The following is an 18,462-nucleotide window of genomic DNA, read 5'->3' on the forward strand; positions in this document are numbered from 1 at the left end:
CTGTTCATCTGTCGCAAGAGCCAACACTGGAGCCCAGCATGTAGCTAAAAATATGCACTCACAGTGCTAGAAAATTGTGTTCATTAAACTCTACCTACAGGTCCTCACCCAGAATCTGCTCTATGCCAAAGCAGCATGTTGCTTTTTATCCTCCTTTATAGATTAGGCAGTAAAATAAAGAGGGTGGGGCTGAAATGCAGGGGAAGTCTGCACACGTGTTTGGAAAAGAAGAAAAGGAAAAGCACAGGGATTTCTTTTTCTCTCCTTCATGTTCCGAGTTGCCAGGGTTGTCCAGACACCACGGAGAGGTGCAGGGCTTTTTCACGTTCACAGTATTTTCACTTCCACAGGGTAAGTGCTACATGTAAAATGGGAATTTAGAGCCAGATCAAATAAATGCCTTTCAAACTGTGGCACATTGCTATTTCTGGATCCCCTCCTCCCCCCTTCTTTGTACATTAAGGAGGAAATAGGAATAATCACAGCTGACATTATTGAGCACTTACTATGTGCCAAGCACTGTGGCACGTGTGCTGCATACATCATCTCAGTCCCTTCTTCTAAAATCCCCACAAGGTGCTTGTGTCACCACCATTCTGCAGAGGATGACATGAAGGTTGTAGAAAGGTGAAATAACTTGAGCAAGTAAGTGACAAAGCTGGGATTTGAACCCTAAGCTTCCAACATCTTGCTCTTAATGTCTATGCCATAATGCCGTCTCTAAGCAGTTCCTGTAAAAATATGCTCTGTGGTTTTTCATTTAAGATTTTGGTGACTTCGCCTTAATAATAATTCTGTTATTATCTTAATTTTTACAATTTTCTGCAGTCAAATAGTAGGGTTCCTCAAAGGAAGGGACTGTGTCTCCCTCACCTTTGCACCCCCTGCAGCCCTTAAAACAAAGTATCTTGAACAGGAGTTAAAGAATTATTTGTTGAAATGCACTTTACGTTATCTGTGTACCTAAATAAAGCCCATCTAAACAAGTCCATTTCGCAGACACTGGGGTTTTCCTCTTCTTTGTAGCCACCCTCTTCTCCCTGTTTTGTTTTCAAAAGGTTGATTTTTAACTGGAGGGACATTGCAGTTGTCTTGTCACTTAGCGTGATTTGAAAGTGAGAGTCTGTGTAGTGCTTTAGCCTGCCCTCAGCAATCAGGCTTCACACTCGCAAGGCTCTGATTGTAGGAGTTGCCTTATTTGCATTGATGAGGATGAGCCAGCTGCTAGAGCATACAGAACTGCACCTGACACAATCACCGAGTTCAGGATTAGCGCGGGGAATCAGGAATCCACTGCGCTGCATGGCAATCTCAGCCCCACATTAGAGTCACTCATGCAAGATGACCCAAATTTGCAATGAGCACAATTAGCAATCCAAAGATGCATGTTAATTTGGGGGCTGGAGATTTTCCTACATTTCCCTAAATTAAAAATAATAAATATACTCTTTCCTAGACGAGTCTGGGCATGAAAATAATGCAGGGGATTCTGAGTTTGTAAAACATGGGTAAACCCCAGAAAATGTGGATTTCTTAGCCCCCCCCCACTCCGCGCCCCCCCCCCCCATACACACACCCGAGGTATTAAGTTTGGCATCAAATACAGTAAGGGCTTTGTGGTGTCATACTCCTTTTTGAATTAGTAGAAAACAGCTATTTATAAGGATAAAATAATAAAAATAGCAATAACTATAATACGTAGAAATGGAAAATTTAAGCTTCTAAAAGGGACCTGATATTTTATATTCTGTATTAATATTTCTGGGGCTATGTTTGGGTCACACATCACCACAGATACACCCACTGATTTCAGGATTTCCTAAAAGTGCAAGAGATTATGTTGAATTTTTATGAAACAGAGTTTGTAAATCAAATGGAACATACTCAAGCCTTGGGCTGTGTTTCCATGGGTCTGCAGTCTATAGGTATTGAAATGCTCACCTATACTTTAGGAAAAAAAAAAACACAACATTTTGCAAAAATTGAATGAATGATCATTCGAAGCAAAAGCATGCAGTTCAAAAGCTAAACCTCCCATTGGAGAACAGAAAATTTAATGAGCTTTTAATGGAATGCAATGCTCAGAGTAGTAAATTATTTGTTAGTTGACGATGCAATCAGCATGCTGATTAAGGTTGCTTGGTTTTTTACTAAACATTAACTGAATGAAAACGGGTAGTCCTTGTTCTGCTTGGGGGGCTTTAAGGAAGCAAATGGACTTTCAGAACAGAGATTGTCAATAAAGGTGAGTGCACTCCAGGTGTCATTTGAATATGATGATAAAATACTTCTGATAAATATTTAAAAGCATTTTAAATCCACAATGTTCGCCTAGTGTATTGTGGACTCTGTTTAAAGAAACAGTGGGCCTTAGCAGGCCTAACAACAATCCCTCTATCTCTCTCTAGAAAGAAATATCTAGATCTGCTTTCTTTTATTGCAATAGAGAAAAAAAGGGGGGGTGGTATGCTTTGAAAATATAAGCCAGCATGGACTCTAGGACCAGGAACTGTTTGGGAGTTTGGAATATAAGCCTAAGAAAAGACAAAAAAGGACAAAAATCAAAACAAAGGAAAATATTCTGACAGCAAATAAAGAGACATCTGTTTCTCTGGAATAGATTAAGATAAAAATTTAATCAAGTAGTTTTGATGTTTTAAAATAATTGCTATTAGAATACATATTTTTTTCAATTTATAAATGATGGCATTCTGAGACAAGAAGGATTGTGATATCGGAGTTATATTCTGTCTAATTTAGGAGGTCTGAAAGGGGAGTAAAAGATCAAAACTTGGAAATAAATTATGCAATGCTTATTTTTGTGGTTAGATTGTTAATACAGAATTTATAAGGTATATTATTCACCATATATTAATCAATATGTACATTAGCTACAAATTATTGTTTCTGAGAGAGATTTTGTTACTAAATCTGTTTAAATTGCTAGATTTATTTTCCCCCCAAAAAGAAGGGATTCTTTTGTTTGTTTGTTTTTCTCCCTACCAACTGAAGAATTATGGTAGGTTAATTTTCTTTGAACAGCTACAAAGTTCTTTTTCTGTAAATCCTAATTAGTTTCATCATCGGTGATTCTCTGGCAATGATAAGGTACCCTTAAAATCCGATAAATAACTACCTCTTGCTTTTAACTCTTCCTGTTTTATGACCCAAGAGGTTAAAAGCCTTTGACTGGCATTTGACTTCTGACCTCATATAAATGTTATCTTATCAGTTCCTGCTTGTTAACTCGTATTGAGTACTTGTCCCTGATGGCTTTTAGATAAAGGGTTGTGGGTTTTTTTCTTTTTTTTTTCTTTTTAATATATTTCCTATAGGAACTAAACCACTTGCTTTGTTCTATGCCTAGTGCACTCCAGTCTACACAGTAACCCGCTATAAATCTGTTAGAAAACCCCAAATATACTTTTATTTATTCTCGACATTATTTTTAGTTTAGCTTTATGGGTGGGATTTTATGATTGAATATATTTATTATAATTAATAGCAGTAATTACTAGTGCTCTTAATCCTTTAACATGTCAGTCAGGAAGCTGGTGAGCATGGTACACTTTTTTTTAATGCAAAAAAATTTAAAAAATAAACAACAATTTTAGCTTTGCATTTTGCACCAGCATGAGATGAGCTAGAGAGATAATTTATGGAAATCTTGTCTCCCCAGACTTCAGAAGTCTGCCTAATGAGAGAGTCATCAGTAAGATATATCTTTTTTAAAAAATCGAATCCAGACCATGAACAGTGCATTTTTGGACCTTTGAGGGAGGAAGGTGGCGGCCTGGCGTCCTCCTTTGCCCTTCTGTCCTAAGAATTAAGAAGGATTTCAGCCTTTTATTCCTTTTGCAGCCGTGTGTGTTGTTCACACATTCAAGTGTGTATGTGTGTGAGTCCAATCACTATGTACACATCTAAATACATTTGAATGTTTGCATTTTAATCTCTCTCCATACCTCGACGGCATCATGAGGGTATTCTAGGTGGATGCTGGTGCCTCAGAGACTGCCTCATTCACAGATGACCTACAGTGTGATTTGTAAACAAAATATTACATGAATTTCTATGTGGAAAACAGGCAGCGGGGAGGGGAAGAAGGCAGAGGCAGCCATCTTGGAGTCATTTTTCCTTTTAGCCTCCTTCTTCCTCATCCCAAGGCTCGATAGTTAGAATATTATCTTCATTTTTAATTGGCCTTCAACATAATGCAGGAGGCATGTACAAGGGACCTTTGTATCAGTGTTTGGAGTAGAAAAAAGTTGTAACCTCTTTGGACTTTAAATAATAACTGCGACTATACACAAGCTACACCTATTATTCTCTATCCTTCTAAATAAATATACATATAAATGAAACATATGCCACGGCTTGTAAGAGACCTGTACAAAACCTATTAAGGGAAACAAACGTCTATTTGGACCATTCATTTACTGCTATCTAAAGAATTAATATGTCAGTAAAGTTATCTGCCCTTCTCCTCCCCATTCTTTTCTCCCCACACAAACACTCACATGCACATACACAAACACCCTCACCATGCAGCAATGACAACCCTAGAAACTTGTTTTTTTAAACACGAATTCCCTTTCTCTTAGATCTGAAGTAGTTAAGGATGAATTTAAAAGACCAGCTTTTATTTTTTATTTTATTTTAATTTTCTGTGTGTGTGTGGAGAGCTGCTCCGGCTCTGTAATGTCCCAACACTGCTTTCATCATGTTCATATCCTGGCAACACACAGGTTTCACGCAATTTGTCCTAACTTTTCATTTCAACCATTGCTTTTCTCAAAGTGGCCAGAGTTTAAAGACTCAAAAGCAAAGGGAAAAGAAATACCCCGGCAGGGGGAATAACAAACCAGCCCCCAAACTGGTGCTGGTATTCACAGCATTGACACATTCTCCAATGTTTTCTCTGTAGTTATAACACAAAAGCGCTTTCTTCCCTGTTTTGATGTGTTAAAGACGAGAAAGAGAGAGGACACTTGGAAGTGGTAAAATAAGTATTTGGAAGCACAGGGAAGGTGTTTCTCCTTTGAATGTCCAGCATGTGTCAATAACATGCAGATACTTACAGTTTAACATTAATTAAATGTTTAAAAATGGAAAGGGGGTGAAGAGTTAAATTTAAGCAAGTTGTGTCGCATCCGTTGAACTTTTAGCTATCAGTGTTGCCTTCATATTTGTCTAATGAGATGTGCATCTGATGCCAACCATTCTGCTATCTCTGAAATAAGGGTAACCACGATCCTAAGTCCCTCCGAAAAGGGTGTGAGTGGATCAATAACGAACTATTGTCTAATTCTGGTATTTGACAGGAGAAACCACAAACTTTTACTCCTTTTGTGTCAGTAATCTGAGTTAATTTTTCTAGTCAATACGATTTGCAGATTGTTTTACTGGGCGAAACAAATAAGGATCTGAAACAAATAAGGATCTGAATCCTAAACGCTCTCCTGTTCTGACGGCTAAATTCTCTGAGTTGAATCCCAGAGTCCTCTACCATTGTACGTTGTATCCTGGCTTTAAGAAAAAACAAGATTTAAACATGTAAGCTAGATGATTTCAAAACTGGTGCACATTATACCACCATTCTTATTTATAATTAATTTTTTAATATATAGTTGTAAGTCTTCGTATACCTAAGGCAGAAAAAAGTATTTACTTACATCAGTTTCTATACCAATCAAAATGAACTCCGCAGCCATTTTTGAGGTAATATTTTAAAATCATTGTGGTTAGTAATACTTGTAAATCATCATAGTGAGAGGAAGAAGACGAAAGGTAATTGAGGCCCTTGTTTTTCTGTATAGCTGTATCATCAAGCTTTATAAAGTTACTTAAGGGTGTATTAAAATACATTGCTTCTATGTATTTATACACTTATAAACTTACTCTAAGAATATAGCAAGAAATACAGTCCATTTGATTTTTTTTTTTTCCATTCCTTGCCAGAAATCAAACCTGCTCTGTTTGGAAAAAGCAGAGACTTCTGTGATATCGTGGACTTTTTTGTATTTCAGTAAAGAAGTTGAGGACATGGAATCAGAAATATCAAAATTTTTAGGACCCAAGTTATTCCTGTAAAGGTTTTATCCCTTCCTTTGTGAAGACTGATACAGATGGATTTCTAATTTCCTTTGGTCTCTGTCCTCTCTTTTTTGTGTTTTCTTATTCACATAAATTAGCTTTGTCCTTTCTTACTAGAATGTTTGATTTGGGCACACTCTCCCAGATAGATTCTCAGTCTCACTCCCCCCAACTTGTCTGGGGTTTAGGATGGGGAGTGGTTTTCCTTATTTAAAAAGCTTTGTAATTCAGACTCCGAGAGCCTGGACCTTTTCTCTATCCATCTGGACATGCTCAAAGGTCATACCCAAGATCATAAGCCATGTTTATATCCTTCTTATGGGCAAATGATAAAATAATATCCACAGGCATCTGATACTAGGGGCATGGCCTGGACACACACCTTGCCCTCTTCCCCTTGGCCTCTCCTGCCCTGATGAATGAATACATCCTTCTCCAAAGCTGATGCTTTCAAGGGACCAGTCAGATGCTGGCAGGTCAGCTGGCTGTCCTCTTGAACACTCTAGGGTTCATAAATCAGAGAAACGTTGGTGTGGTTGAAAGAAGAAGGTAGTCCAGCCTGAGGGAAGCCACGTAAATCTCTCCCGGAGCATTGTTCCTGATAGAGAGTGGGGATTCGAGCTGGGGTAACTCCTGGGGTCTTGGCTGCTATTAATGCCCTGGCCCTCCCGCAGTGGGTGCTAACTTGTGCAGGAGAGCTGCCACCACCCTTCCCAAACATCGGGCCACTTGGAAAAGTCAAGCACTGCTGAGCCCTGATTTTCATTTAATAGTCAAAACCAAGATGCATTTGGGCTATGATGATAGGACAGCTCCCTTGAAAAGAATATTTGAACTACAAAGGCATTCATTTAGGGCTGGCGATGTTGCAAAAGGGCCTGCTAGAAATTAGCAGCCTGTCCTGGTATTTGGAGAGCAAGAGTGACAACTTATTGGAAGTTCTCAAGGAATCATTTATATTTCACACTCCACTAGGCCGCTGATTTGAGATTGTCTGTTAGCATAACAAAGGCTCTGAGCCTGTGAACTTCAGAAACCTTTCGACCTCTTAGCTGCTGGCATGAATAGCCCCCAGTCCTGCCTATAGAGATCTCCCAAAGCTCCCCTGTTCGTGGCTAAATTGTTAATCAGGGTAATTTAATATAGTTTTCAATATGCCTCATCTCTTATTGGGAAAGGTATTCACAGCTCCCCTACCCCTGAAAAAAAAGTTCTTTTATTCAAGTGTGAGAGGGGCAGCTGCAGACAGACCCCCATCCCCCAACACCCCCCCTGTAGCAGCAGTAACATTCGGAGCAGCAACCATGGTGAAGGGCCAGAAAAAGAAACTCGAACGACCATCCCTCTGCGTGCATGCACTCCAACCTGAACCTGAAATTCCAGTCTGTTTAGGCTAGGAACCGACAAAACAAAAACCCAGAGCTCAGCATAACTGAAACCTCAGCGCTTACACACACACACACACACACACACACACACGCCACACCCCCTTCTCCACCCTCTCTTTTCCCCCACCCTTCTCCTCCCTCCTCGTCTCCTAACTAAGCTTCTCTTCTGGCTCCCGTCAAGACAAAACGCACCAGAGCCCAAGGCCTGCTAATTTTCATTTCTCTCCCTCTTTGGAGGCAGCCCACACCATCCTGCACGCTCCTTCACACAGTCACCCTCAGCCCGAGCCCGCAGCCTCCCCCAGTGTCACATACACTTGCTCTCACCGTTCCCTCGCACACTCTCAATTCACATGCACATTAGTTAGCTGAAAAGAGCCAGAGCACAAATATATTCATTTTAATCCAGTTAAGACCTAAGAGGTCTCATAGGATGTTCTTCGATAGTTTGAAAACCAAGTATAAAACTCAGATTTTGCTGTTTCATCTCTAAGAGGCCTACAGCGTGCCTTTCTTTCACTTTCTACCAGTATATATTGTAAAAATATAAAATAAAGTGAATAAAAAACAATCACGAGCAAACCACCCAGCTTCAGGCAGACGCTGCTCAAATATTAATATGTTGTCTTTTTAAATTCTTGTACCCATGTGCAAAGTCAGAAGAATAATTTCATACAAAGAAGGAAAAAATATAAAATCACTATTTTTAAAAATTACAAATGTAAGGATACAATCTCTTAATCTCATTTTTCCACGTGAGAATTTTAAGACATTTATAATCTTCAATCTTTCATTTCCACCTGAGAGTTTTAAGACATCTGTAAAGTGTATCTGAATATTTCCTGATCCCTTTGGTGATGATTTTCTGTGCATTTGTGCTCTGTCTTTGTGCGAGTTGAGGCCCTGTGTCTTGCTGCTTCCTGCAAAAGCCATTACTAGTGTGCCCTGTTTTGGTTGGTGGGCTGGCCTCAGCCTCCTGAAGTTGGATAAAGCCAGGATCTAGTGCCTGAAGTATTTTCTTTGAATTTGCTGTAGTTAGAGTGGTCCCTGGTGGGGGTGGGGAGACATTCTTTGCTCATTTGGGATTGTAATCTAGCATCTCAGAATCGCTGAGATGGGAGACAAATTTCTGTATACAGGATCAGGAAAAGGATTATTAACCTCCAAAACAGTAGTACAAATATAGGCCCACAATTAATAAAACAAAACAAAACAAACATTCCAACCTCTTTCCCAAGATAATTTTTCCTGGAGTTAAAAGAATAAAAGGTTTTAAAAAAAGTTTTCCTGGTCAATTTTAATATCTAAACAATACCCAGAGGTGACACTTTAGAACATAAAATAAAATAAGTATATCTGGTTGATATATTACATGGCAATCCTAAAATCTGCATTTTCCTTAAAAAAAAAAGGATTCTGACAGCTTTCATTTCAGTGTTTGAAAGTTTTTAGATTATAAGCATTTTTGTCAATAATCTGTGCATTATTCATTTTAATGTTGGGCTTTTCCATTTATTTTATTCTGTAAGTAGTGCTTTTCATTTTCCTAATGTCTTAAACCAGAACATTTCTAAAAATATTAATTGATAGTTACTACAAATCAGTGTATAAATATTTCTGGTTTCTCTTGTTAAAAAACCAAATATGTTAAATAATTCCTATATAAATTGACAGAAATTTAACTTTCAAAAGATGTTTAGAGAGAAAAAAATATTATGGCTTTTAAACCCAAGAAAGAAAAAAAATACACAATTTGCATTTTTCAGTGCTTTCACTTAACATTGTTTTCATTAGCTTTTTCTTCATTAGAATTTATGATCCATGTCCATCATTACACTTTCACATCTCTGATTTCTGTTAAATTTTCTAACAGAGGTTAATAAATATAAAGGGGTAAAAAGGCCTATTTGCTTTCATCTAAAGTGTTCACTATTTCAAGGTTATTTGTATTTGCATTAACATTTTTCCATGTTCTAATTTAAATTATTTAAATTGGCCTGAAATTAATTCTATTTGGAGTTAGGAAGTAACAGGAGGATTTTTTTAAAGGAATTAAATAACATGATTTTGCTTAATTATAATGTTTTCTTAAGGTTGGGCCATCTAACACTCTTTCTAGCATGGCAGAGTTTGGGCTTCATATTTATGGAAGAAATAGGGTTGGGGGGAGAAGGATGTATATTTGGAATGGTGTTTGACAGGGGGAATGAACGCAGACACCAGAACAATTATATTACAATCCCATTGGGAATGCCAGCACCAAATTTAGCCAGACTGATGGGGTACTGTCTAGACGGTCCCCTTTGTGTATCAGCTGGTTTCTCCCTGCTTTATTGCACTGCTTGAATGTGTGAGTTGAACGTGCATATGGATCCCAAACATAACCATTCCTGCAACCATACATTGCTGTTAAATTTTCTCTCATTTGGCTAAGAATCAAGGGCTGTGTATACTTACTATATTCCCTTTACAATACTTTGTAATTAAAATGCAGCTTCCAGAATCAGAGGTTTAACAAAGGTCATAAGACAGAGTAGAAAGTGCCTAGGCTGTTTCTTTATATGAAGAAAAAAAATGTACTAGGTAAACATTTCTATCTTCTCAAACATGTCCACCTCTTTTCTACAGAAGTAAAAGAAAGCCAGAAAGAAAAGAAATAGAACAATGAGAGGAAAGAGGCATAGTACATGTAAATTACCACCTTTCCTTTTGCAAAGGATAGAAAGAAAGAATATTTATTAAATGTTTACAGTGTAATTAATGGCAGTGTGTGTGGTTTTCCTTTTTTTTTTTCTTTCCCTCTCTTTATTTGGTAAACCAAATAGAGTTCAGTAATCAGGGTTCTTGTGAGGTCTTAGAAATAGATTCCCAAACTCTTAAATAAATGCTTACAAGATTGCTGTTCTGTTATTGGTCAGGTAGGAAATCCCAGAGACATTTCACATCTGGGCAACTGTCCGGATTGTGTTTTGTTTGTCAAGATAGTGCAGGAAGGCTAGGACTTAGTTATATGTGATTACAGTATCCACACAAAACATTCAGTGTTCAAAGGAGCAGAAATGCACCCCTAAATATGATGCACACTCCACGGGTGATAGGTACTAAGGTTGGATGCCTTTGCTAACAACCAAGAATTTGAAACAAGCACAAATTAATTATTCAAATTAGAAAGTGAGAAATAGAAAGACACATTAATGCTAATGAAAGTAGGTATCAGATCTACCTCTGTCTATGAAAGGTTTATCAAAAATTTTTGTCACCAAGAATGAAAAGGTATAAGAAATTGGAATTCCACAAAATGTAAAACATCACAAATATAATTCTTGCCTTGTAGTAGTAGCCCAAATGAATCCACTGTTTCAGGAAAGAGAATCCCATGTTTCACAGCACATTAATAACTTTTATTAATATGTACACACAAACTATTTGGAGCAGGTTCCTACTTTCCATTTGTTGAATTATTTTGTGTGTGTGTGCCTTAACAAAAAGGAAAATGGTAAAAATGTTTTGCCCTTAAGGAAAATAAAATAAAAAAGTTAGTGATAGAAAAAAATATTTTTAATAGTTATATGGTTTGGGGCACTAAATTTTGTCAGTAACTAATTAATGGATTTTTAAAATAATAATTTTCCATGCTTTACCACTGGAATTCAGTAACTACCATGTCCTATGGGCAATGAAGATTTTGTCCATCTTTTGAGGATTGGGTATTGAAGAGAAGGCTGGAGGAAAGAGAAAGTAAATTTTGTTCCCAATTTTACTGAACAAGGTAAGACTAGAAGTGATCTGTTTTTTGGCTTGAAACATCAGATCACAAATCAACAACCATAAGATATGACTGGGGATATAGGGTTGGGGAAATTTCCAGGTTGGAAGAAGGTATGAGACTTGAACAACTGACATTAAACATGACGACCTTGAGTAGGCACTTGTAGGCACTGATATTAAAAACCTCTGAGATATAACTTTGGCATGACTGAGAAAAAAATTCAACCAGAGGCAGGGACAGAGAGCAAGAGAAACCAAGACTGAGATATAAGAAAGCAAGAGAAAAATGGTGGGAAGGGGGGTCCGGGGAGTGGTGCTTGGGGGTGGGTGCTAGGCAGGAGTGGTGAGTGAGAAAGAAAGAGAGAGAGAGAAGAGAATGAATATTCTAAGCATTGTTTTAATCTAAAACAGAGATGCTTCCAGGAGAATGAATTTCAATGGAGCTGAGCCAAAAATAATTATAGAGATTTTCTTGTTTTGTTTTGTGAATGAAGAGCATCTCTTTTCTCTGAGGATGCGAGAGTGAGAAAGGACCAGAGCCAAGAGATTGAAGTGATGCCCCTCTGCCCCTTTACTTCCACACAGCACAGTAGCGGACCTTTCTTTCTTCCCCTTTCCAAAAGCTATTGGCACCAAACTGTGCTAGGAAGAGAGGGAAGTGGCAGCAGCCCTCCAACCTAGCTGGATTTTCTATTCTTACAATAGCTTGTTTACTTTGATAAGGCTGAAGTATTGAAATTGGATGCAAGATTGGGTTGGGGGGAGCAGGGATACATATTTTAGGTTCTAGAGATAAAATTGAGCTATTTACAACTATGAATATTTCCCTGTTAGAGATACTTGAAACTTCCTCTGGGGTTTGTTTTATCAATTACATTTGTTGTCTTGTTTTTCATTATCAATAGCAGGCTACTAAAGGAAATAAAGTATTCTCTCAATTTTCTTCCATTTTCTCTGTGATGTAAAATCTTTATCTTGGAACCTTTCTTACAGGGAAAAAAATTGTCGTTTGTTAAAATATCTTAAGCTATGACTGGATTTTTGTGAAAGCGATATAATATACCCCTCACGAAAGCAGAAATAGAAAGCTTTATACTAATCTGAAACACAGTATTGGGGGAGAAACTCACTAACATTAATAGACGTTGGGGAGGAAGTAATCATAAACAACTCAGAATTAATACCTAAAGACTATTCATTTTCTTAAGTTAAATTGACTTTCATACAATTCACACCATTAAGTACTGTCTGAACTTGAATATTCTCTCCAAATCTCTTGTTTTAAATGTTGTGCCATGTTAAAGACCCTGTTGTCATTTTTATCATTCATAGATAGAAGTTAGTTCTACAAGTAGGCTTCAGGTATTTTATTTTTGTATTACTTGAATTTATATATATATATATATATATATATATATATATATTTCAGAAACCTAAGAACCATTTCCTTTCCTCTACATGGTATGTCACAACTTTTTTAAACAAAAGTGAAAATTAACTTTTGTTTTTATAAATATTTGACCTGCTAAGTTTAACAATGTAGTTATCCAATAGAAGAACAACACAGAGTCATAAGCTTAATGGGTTAACACGAAAATGACCTTCATACACATTTAAAACAAGGAAACCTATGTTGCATTAGCAGTCAAGATTATCTATTGGCTTAAGCATAAACATCTTTGAAAGTAGCAAAAATACATCTAATTTCCTTTAAAACTTTTACATATTAAAATTCTTCCTGTTTCTGTCAAAAAACTATTAAAATGTATAGGAGTTGGCAGTAAAGTTGTATGATTCTATTATGTAGTTAAGTTTTTAAAAAATTTTCTTAAAGATGGAAAATGTCTTCATGTACATGAGACTTTATTTAGGGATTTTCAAAACATGTTTTAAATGTCACTGTGAATATACTGTATAAATCTATGAATATGAGTTTTATGAATCCACCTTTAATTTAATTAATCATATTGATTCACTTGACATTTTTCTCCTCCTGCATCTCCCCTCCCCCCTTTTTCCATCACTCTATTAAAAGCAGTTCATTCACAGGGCTAGACTAATTATTGAAGCAGATTTTACAAAATAAAACTGACAATGGTTTTAGAAGAACTTTTAAAAGCATTCAACTTAGATTTTGTTAAAAGTGGTTAAAATGAATATTTAAGAATTCAAAGTACTTAATCATACTAATCTTAACATTACATTTAAAACCCAATCCCCAAATGAGAGATCAACTTTTTAAAAAGAGCAATTATTAATATTAAATAACCAGAATAATCACTAATATATTCTAAGCTGAAATAAGTATATGAGATTAGCAATAAATATTTATTTTTCCAAGTTTTAAAAGAAAGCTTTACCTCTTTTAAAATAAAATAATTTGCAAAATAGGAAAATATGTAGTAATATTTAATGTCTATTAAAAACCCAATATACACCATTTGAGAATTTATGCTTATGCTGCATCATTAAAGTTGTTGAGGGAAACTATTAGTCTACCAAAACATTTAAAATATAGTAGATAATAATTGATTAACAGTAGTGAAATATATCACATCAACATATGTATTTGTTAATACTATCAAGCTCTAGAATGGATTAGGAATCAGGAGATAAAGATAGATTTACAATTAATAAATGCCCCAAAGATATTACCAATGGCAAGGTCTATATTTTACAAGAGTATATAGATATATGTATGTAGATATGCTAGATGTAGATATATTTGTCCTTTGTTTGTACTGGTCATCATATTATAAAATGTATTTTTAAGGGTTCTATCTTGACCAAATATGTTGGTCAGAAAAGTTATGTTTCACTTGAACCCAAGCATAGAAATTGCCCGAAAGGAAGTCTCGTTGGTTTGTTCATTTTTAGTGGTATAGAGACCAGTTTGCAACTGTGGGGCTGGGGACAGGGGACAAAGCAGCAAGAAGCAATTGAAAGGATTAGAATGGAAACTTCCTCAAGCTTCACAGGCGTGTTTGCTGGTCACAGATGCCATTAAGGTGTATAGATAAGATATATTTAATATTAAGACTTTAAAAAGAGCCTTCACACTCCTGAAAATTCGCAGGCAAAGCTGAGCCTCTTTCTTTAGCCCATATACTTTATTACGTTGGCCCAGGAATCCTGGCTAAAGATAGTTTCATACAGCTCACATGCTTGGGTTTTGTCACTTCATGTCATAACCTCCACATTACTTAAAATATAGTTTTAAAATGTATTAAACAGAAATGCTGATATAAGCCTAAATGTAGCTGTACTTGCTGTTTCTGCTCTAAGTTCATTCATGGTGGTGGATTTAGTTAAAGGGCCCTGAACAGCCATGCTTAACAGTAAGGAAACAAAATCCTCTTGGCTTCTATGGGGGCTAGGTCTATGTCAGAGCAGAGGGAACTCACTGTAGATATCTGAGATAAATACCTTCTGTAAAAATGTACACATTTCACTGGTGTCGTATATAATGTAAAGAAAAGTATGTTGCGTTACAAACAAAGCCCTGTTAGCTTTTTTTGCCTAAACTAAATGCTATTTTATATATCTTAGACACAGATAATATGCAGTAACATTTATGATAGTAATAGCTGACTCCAAATAAGAACTGCAAGTGATCCTAGGTGTCTCCTGAATCATAATCAAGGACTACCTGGTAAGCATTAAGTGACAATAAAGGGTATTCTTGCTAAAATATTAGATGAATTAATAATAGAGAAAACGGTCACTTTTACAGAAAAGTCAACAGAAAATAGCAGTAATAATATGTGCCTTGTATACGAGCATAGTGGATTACAACCAGTGTGGAATGTGCTATTATAAAAAAAAAGTATGGTACCTCTTCTGGATGATACAGCTGCATTAGGAAATTTTATAGAATGGCTTATTTTCCAGAGCACAACATCTAGCCTTTCCACATGCTTTTTTGGTAGAATTTCTCCTCCCAGTTAAAAACTGGTTTTCATCACACAACTGCATAATTATTTTTCTGCAACTAGCGATAATTACTTGTTTTGTGTATCTCTACTAGAGTGATTCAGTGTTTGCTGTTCTACCTCATAAAATGCATCTGTATTAGAGGCGTATGAAAAGGAGTATTGACCTTATATAATATATTGCTATATTGGTAGGGGCACACAGCTCTAATTCTTTGTAAAAGGCACAAAAGTCTATATTGCTTTGAGTTTCCCTTTTTGAATGCTATGTGAGTTTTCTGACTAAAGCATAAAACTGGAGGTAACTGAAGACAAGAAACCTCACAACATGGAAATTACTCAGTACACAAAGAAACTCCCTCTCAGATAGATGTACAATGGGTGACTGAATAAAAAAAGGCTGTTGGAGGGATGTGTTTATAGTGGCATCATAAAAAACTCTGGAATCACTGTTAGTGAGATTTGTCACACCAAAAAATCAAACACAGATTTCAGATCATTCAAGAATATCTAATCATCTTCTGTCACTCACAAAGCTCTCCACAAAAAATTAAAAGAAGGAAAATTAAGCAGAGCCCCTCCTGCCAGCCTTCTTTTATCTTACAGCAGTCCTCTTTCTCTATTTTCCTTCCAACTCTTGTTTGTGGTTCTCCTTTCTTTCAAGTTCTCTTTAATCCTTGCTTTCCCATGTCCCTCTTTAGTCTTATTCATCAGTGATGCCAATAAAAATAAACAGTCTATTTAAAACAAATGAGTCAGTGCCAAAAAATATACGTGATTGGTGTGTGCCTTATTTTTTAATTTTATCTTTCAGTGAAACTACACCTGTGGCATTCTCTTACTTAAACTTTTTATAACTCTAAAAACAAAACACAAAGAAAAGAGCAGAGAGCCGAAGTACTCTTTAATGTCTCTGGGTTTATTTATAAATATATGTAATGTTAAATGCAGTGAAATCCTTGTGAGACTACTTTTGTGCTTACTGATCCCAGGGTGCAGAAGGAATTAGCTTATCCAGGAAAACTCAAAGTCATAATTAGTCTTGTGAATTATAATAATCAGGTTTCATCCTACATTTCTTTCTCATGTGGTACTTCCAGTGGGAGTTCTGCATGAAAAAGGACTACAGGATTGGGCATTAATAATGGTATACCTGTGAAATATGAGTATATTCCTATAGTGCCAATGAATGAAATTAGTATACTGCCCAATTTTTGTCCTATACCCTTCAACCAAATGAAAAAATAACTTCAAGAGATTTTTCAAATTTCAAAAAATTCCATTCTTAGTTTTTTTTAAATACTTCTTAAAATTATAAAATAAAAATGGAAGTTTTTTTCCCCAATGATATATATCTCTCACTCTTTGTTATAGATATAAGGCTATAATTAATTTTTATTAAAAAAAAGGTTAACAATGCTTAAGTTTTACATAATTTCTTCCAACAAATAGAAACAAAAGAACAAGTAGGGAAAGAATCAGTGAAACTCAGCAGAAAGCTATATTTATTCTCAAAGCTCTCAGATCAGCCATTTTCACTAATTTGATTATTCAGGTCAATCAAACACTTTGCTGACTGATGGAGATGATCAATTTCTTTAATATATAGACCTAGCCTAAATTAAACAAAAGAAGTGTAATAGCTTACCAATCCTGAGATGTTGATGTTTTGTCATTTGTGAAACAGAAATACTTCTTTCAAAATTTACACTATGATGAACTGCTAATTAGGCTTAGAAGAGTATGAATGAAATGAAGAGACAGAATGCAATCATAACTGTACATCTATCTAAAGCCCAAACCTGCATAGCTCTAATAACCCTAAAAATTTATACAACTGTCCATCAACAGGTAAATGAATATACAAACTGTAGTATATTCAAATAATGGAATACTACTCAGCAATACGAAAAACAAACCACTGGTACATTTTACAACATGGAAGAATCTCAATAAAATAATGCTGAGTGAAAGAAGCAAGACCCAAATCATTTATATAATAGTCTAGGAAATTCAGACTAATGTATAGTGACAGAAAACAGATCAGTAGTTGCCTAGGGGAAGGATCAGGAGGCAGGAATTACAGAAGTATGAGGAAACTTTTGGGGGTGATGGATATGTTTGTTGTCTTGGTGGTGATGGTTTTCACAGGTGAATACACATGGGCAAACTTTAAAAAATATACAGTTAAATATGAACAGTGTGTTATGTATCAATTTTACTTCACTAAAGCTGTTAAAAATAAATGGACCAATTAGAATGGATATGGGAATCAATCAGAATGGATGCTAGACATTATCAAAAAAAAAATTCAGACAGTGGGTTTCAGAATTCTCTAGGTAATTGGGACCATGTACAGTTGACCATAAAGATTTTGGGGATTGAGAATGTCCTCTTCATCTCCTTGCTGATGTTTATGATACCTGGTTTAATTCAAAATAATTTTCCACTTTTTCCTGTTAAAAATCGATACAGTCCTGAATGAGGTGAACACCACAATTTTAGATTTTGTCTCTACCAGTGCTACAAACCATGTGACTTAGGTCAGGTGACTAAACCAACATCAGACTACCTCCAGACAATTGTTCAAGGTAGAGGTAAAATGAAAGATACTTCTTTCTAGAGAAAATAGGATCCATCCAGCAAACATTTCCATTTAACAGTTGTGTGTTTTGTCATAAAATCTCCAAAGGTTTTCTCTACCTTTTGTTACTGTGTGTGATAAAAAATGGAGTAAGGAGGTAAATGGCGGGGGGGGGGGGGGGATACTGTTAGCAAAATAACAAAATTACTTGAATATATTTGTCTCAAGTAGATCTCACTATGTGAGCTGATTGATTTCAATTTGCTACAGCAAAAAATTTATTAAAATACACAATAAGGGGCAAAATCACCATATTGCAACTCTATTCTGGAATGGAGGATGACTGAGTCACCGGTCAAGGTGCCTTGTAACGTATAGAGTAAAGGACTGAGATAACTCCAGGTTGTTATTTTTATTGTTCTATTTTTATTACAGTGAATATTATGTTTATTTACTTACAACTAAATTTCTAGGTATATAACTTGAGTTAGATCAGTGCCCATATCAGGGACAAAGGAAAAATAGCCCTACATAATTTTTAAGAACCTCAGGAACTGAGCTAAAAGTCAATAAACATATGGCAAAAAGACTGGAAGCAAATTGAATATATGTGCAAATTGACATTTTACTAAAAGAACATGCTTAAAACTTTAGGTTTATCAAACATATGTCAATGAAATTGAAACTGAAATCT

General features: G+C 35.9%; 1 long non-coding RNA gene across 1 annotated transcript in view; it reads left to right on the plus strand.

Moving 5' to 3' along the window:
- Window positions 1–2,043: 2,043 nt before the first annotated feature.
- The window catches only part of LOC132597080 (uncharacterized), a 39,622-nt gene continuing 23,203 nt past the window's right edge, over window positions 2,044–18,462 (plus strand). The window contains exon 1 of the long non-coding RNA XR_009563412.1: window positions 2,044–2,245. This is a non-coding gene — a long non-coding RNA (uncharacterized lncRNA). The remainder of the gene's footprint in view (window positions 2,246–18,462) is intronic.

The sequence above is a fragment of the Globicephala melas genome, chromosome 3 (assembly GCF_963455315.2).
Source record: "Globicephala melas chromosome 3, mGloMel1.2, whole genome shotgun sequence".
Lineage (NCBI taxonomy): Eukaryota > Metazoa > Chordata > Mammalia > Artiodactyla > Delphinidae > Globicephala > Globicephala melas.